Here is a 5,000-nt window from a genome sequence, read left to right as displayed (position 1 = left end):
GTTTTCTTTTCCGTTTTTTCCCTGTGGTTATCAGCAATATATACATGTGTGTGTTTATGTATACAGTGTGTATATAAGGTCTGCTTGTCTACGTGACAGGTCACAGGCGCATATTCCCCACAGCCAGACGAATGAGAGCGCCAATATCACCTTCCCCCCTTCCCCCCTTAGTCCCCCTACGTCTTCCCCCCGTCAGGCAGCGACTCGCCCGCATGGGTGGGCGGAACGAGGTCAGACCAGGCCTCAGATCAAGTCTTCCGCACTTACAGTGCTTCGGCTCCGCGTGGCAACCGACATGACGCTCCCCTATGAAGAAACATTTTCTCTCTCTCTCTCTCTCTCTCTCTCTCTCTCTCTCTCTCTCTCTCTCTCTCTCTCTCTCTCTCTCTCTCTCTCTCTCTCTCTCTCTCTCTCTCTCTCTCTCTCTGTCTATCTGTCTATCTATATATATAGAGCTGTCTCCTTCAATATGTCTTTAGTGAAGGAGTGATAAAGATAAGAGACCTCTCGATCCATATCAATGTCAGATAAAAATCAATAAAAGAATACATGCAATCACACACTGTTTGAAATCTTTTTCTGTTTTTGTTTTTTTCGTTCCATTGGTAGTTCTTGGTCACAAAGTCATTAAGTCCTAATCTATGTACACCTGAATCTGATCTGAGTTCGAGAGATAGAGCTTGTAGTTCGACAGTGTCTGGATGTTCTCCGAAGATACTTACACCTGAATCAGATCTGAGTTCGAGAGATAGCGCTTGTAGTTCGACAGTGTCCGGATGTCCTCCGAAGATGTTTGATATCATGTCTAAACGTCCAATGGTGGAGCAATGTTCGTCTAGTTTTTTTTGGCCAATTTTTCCTGTTGTCTGTATCCCTAAAATTTTAGCTTAGCTTTCGACTGTTGTGACCGCGTAGTTGTAACCTCGTAGTTCGCTGATCTGGTCTTACAGCAGCAGGTTTGATCGTTCCAAAAACACGGAAAGGCTCAAGATTCCACGCAAGATGACCCAAATGAGGATACGCATATGCTGTCTGATAACTTGCCCCTATTATACTCTCTGAAGAAGACTGTCGAAACATAGGAGAATGAAAGTGTTTCTCCGACATTCTGAATTTTTTTTTCTACACCATTCTCCTTGATTTATTCTTTGATGAATAAATTCGCATAGAAAGCATCTCACGCAGTAGAACAGATCCGGGGTAGTTATTGTTTTCCTGTGAAGTAGGTTTCCGTCATTTAGACCAGACCATTACCACCCTCCCCATGGTGGGACACCCCCCCCCCCTCCACCACCTACGACTAGAACCGGATTCTGGAGAACCGTCTTAGCTTACAATGTCGTAAGATACGACCCCGACTTATAGGTTGTAATTTTGGGGGGATCCTGGTCGGAAGTTACACCACCTTTCAACGAGGCGCAATTTAGAACCAACTCGTGATGACGTCACTGATGTGTCCGGCGAGTTTTCTTGGTCGTGAACGATGACGTCATGATGACGTCAACCTGACCGTAAGTCTCTCCCGGATCGTGACACCTCCTTCCGGGCACTCTTCCCGGATGATGACGTGAAATGCAGATAAGTCAGTAACTGGATTTCCGGCACTAGAAAGGGCCCGGTAAGCCGGACGGACGTTGTGCTTGTGCAAGACACAGTCTCGTCATGGGACTTCGGGGGAAGAGTCTCTCTCTGCGTTTTGTAACATGCGACAACACACGGAGCTCCACATTCGCTCAAACGAACCTCCAAGTCGCATGTGCTGCCATGCCCCTCCTCCCTCCCTCCCTCCCTCCCTCCCTTTTCCCTGAATTCCTCTTTGATGTAAGATAAAGGATATACATATCTGTATACAGGGCAGTGGACAAGATCCAGGGATGACCCGTCATCCAAGAGGTGCCAAGATATGTATGTGTATGTATATGTATATGTATATGTATATGTATATGTATATGTATATGTATATGTATATGTATATGTATATGTATATGTATATGTATATGTATATGTATATGTATATGTATATGTATATGTGTATGCAAATGTACATATGTATATCCAGCAGATCAGTGACAGCCATTAGAGTTACCCCTGAACGAGGTTCTGCTTTGTTAGTTTATTGCGCCTTCCTAAGACGATGCCAACCTTTGTTGGTGTCCTTCATGCACCTACAGGCTTCCCCGCCTCGTCTTAGCCTTTCTCCGTCTATTCGCTGGGGCTGCATGCCCGAGAGAACTATTAAGGAATAAACGGTTCGGGGACAATGTTGTCTTTGCTGTACGATTTGTATAACCTAAGAACATAAGAAATAAGGAGAATGCAGGAGACCATAAGGCCTACACTAGGCAGTTGTATGTCCATGACCACCTGTCATCCCCATCCTCAAAGTTGTCTAACAGTTTCTTAAAACAACTTATAGTTTCAGGGCTCACTACATGGTTACTAAGTCTATTCCATTCGTTGACCACCCTATTAGTCAATCAATTCTTACCTATTTCCTTTTTAAATCTAAATTTGTCCAGTTTAAATCCATTACTGCGAGTCCTGCCTGTTGTCTTAATATGATGACCTTGTTTGTGTCACCCTTGTTAAAGCCTTTAAGCCACTTGAACGCCTCTATTAGATCACCCCGCACTTTGCCTCTTTCCAGAGAGTGTAAGTTAAGGTGCCTAAATCTCTCTTCGTAAGGTAAATCATTGAGTCCATATATCATTTTGGTCATTCTCTTCTGTACTGATTCTAGTAGACTGATGTCCATTCTATAAGACGGAGACCAAAACTGTACCGCATAGTCAAGGATGGGTCCAGGCGTGGTAGATCCACGCGCCTGAAATTTCTCCAGAAAGGATTAGGTGGATACTTGATATGGAGAACTGGCATAGTAACGCCTTATAAATACTTCTGCCAAACTCTTCTCATGTTCGAACCTAAAGGATTGTATTGACCCGATGTTCGATAAACAGAAACTTAAGTTAGAGAAGTCCTTAAGACATTGGAAGCTTCTTTGAGTATGAGAAGTTTGGATGAAGTTATCAAAAAGTTTGAAACTAGGGTAAAATACAAATACATCTGCTGCTTCATCCATCTCTCTGCGACCAGTCATGAAATGCTCAATTTCTTTTTGATATTCATCTTAGTTACACTTCTGTTCCTTTACTGCCTCTCTATTACCTCTTAAATGTTCTCCCATCCAGATTTCTTTCTGTATCCCGGGCCTATACCCTGCATGGGTCTTTCCAATGACCTCTGTATATGTTATTAATTTTTCTGCATTCATTTCGTCCTTGGAACCCATCGTTGCTGGAGTATAGTCTTATTATAAAATGATGGCAACTCCTTTTGCCCTGAACCTATCCTTTACTTGAACAGAACAGTCAAATGCAGAACACAAATAGCTATGCCCTGCACTGAGGCGAAGGGTTCAGGACATGATCAAACAGAGAGAGAGAGAGAGAGAGAGAGAGAGAGAGAGAGAGAGAGAGAGAGAGAGAGAGAGAGAGAGAGAGAGAACTGTACATATCCAGAGAAGCCCCGACGAAGCAGGCAAAAAAGAACTACCATATTGTTGCCAAGCAAGGGCATTGAGGACGCACACTTCAATGTTGAAGAGGACTTTAGTAGTGTCGTGTGGTCTATGAAAAAATATCTACTTTTGTCCACTGATGTCTACGTGACGTCACAAGCCTCTCAATCTAAAAAAGACATATGACGTTAGGTCCTTAATATTTGCATATTATACAACTATTATATATTTCATTAGTGTAAGCTTACATTTTGTACTAATATTTCTCCTCTCTCATGGATACACTATTATTGTATTCTAACGTGCATTGTCAAAATCTTATGTACATTTTGAAAATAGGCGTGGCCTACCAACGACTGACGACGACTTCTGAACTGGTTTCCAGCAAAGAAGCTTCTAATCAGTGTATCTATTTCTCACATATTCGTCGCACCAGTTCTAGAAACTAGTCAACTCGTCGCAGAAAACTAGAAAAAATCCAGAATTTATCTTATCAAACCTCTAGGATCATTCGAAAGCCAGCGAAGACGAAGAAAGTAGATCGCTTCTGCACTGCAAAAGGACTTCATTACATCTTGGTTTCCTATCTTCTACCCAACTCGAAGTGAAAACTATTACAGATAAGCTAACTACACAAAATCCTTTGCCAATCATATAGTGGTGAAATATCCAAATTGTCCATAACATCTTGGTCTCCTATCTTCTACCCAACTCAAAGTGAATTTTTTACAGACAAGCTAACTATACAAGATCCTTTGCCAAATTGTCCACAATCAGATAGAACAGTGGTTCTTAACCGTGGGGGTCGTGACCTAAAGTTGGGTCACCAAGCCATTGCAACGGGTCAACAAGGATTCGTGGACTTGTTATTATTTTCCCTAATATTCCTATTCAAAATGTCATCAATGGAAAAGATGCAGGAATGACCCGGCATCCAGGAGGGGCCAAGATAAGAGGGAGGGAAGAAGGTAGAGGGAGGTGGAGTATGTAGGGGATGGAATGGGTGGGAGTGGTTTCTATGCCTTTTTTTTTTTTTTTTTGGCTACCTCCCTTGTAAGAGGGAAAAAGCCTTTGGTATATGTATGTATGTAGAATTCCTAAGATATCATTATCCAAGGTTAAGCAGAACATTAAGGCATAGACGATTTACTTGTGGTGAATAAACTATCAATATCTATTCTTACAAAGGTAAGTGTCGCCATGGTCGATCTGGACATGATTTTGTGTCGCAGGCAGAAAAGGTGAAGGCCCGCTCAGAACAGAAACTTTATTTCAGCGATAAGAATTCTCAAACTCTCCGGATCAAAGAAGATTATTTGACAAAAAGTTCGCTTTCTACTAAGCCTTCAAAACCAATATTTGCATATTAGCTAAATTGCACAGTTTACTATATCCACTCAAAGATTTAAAAATCACTTTATTCGTGAAACTAACAGATACCAATCATATTGCATTTATGATAGTTATTACCCTGTGTTTT

The 5,000-nt window shown here is 41.9% G+C and overlaps 1 protein-coding gene across 1 annotated transcript in view; it reads right to left on the bottom strand.

The window, feature by feature from the left end:
• Positions 1 to 5,000, bottom strand: part of t (C45 family peptidase tan) — a 38,602-nt gene that overhangs the window by 13,068 nt on the left and 20,534 nt on the right. The gene's annotated exons all lie outside the window — the stretch shown is intronic.

The sequence above is a fragment of the Oratosquilla oratoria genome, chromosome 4 (genome assembly GCF_046742065.1).
Source record: "Oratosquilla oratoria isolate Oo_2021 chromosome 4, ASM4674206v1, whole genome shotgun sequence".
In the NCBI taxonomy this organism is placed as follows: domain Eukaryota; kingdom Metazoa; phylum Arthropoda; class Malacostraca; order Stomatopoda; family Squillidae; genus Oratosquilla; species Oratosquilla oratoria.
The sequence above is the reverse complement of the archived record's forward strand: the minus strand, read 5'-3'. Positions and strand labels throughout refer to the sequence as shown.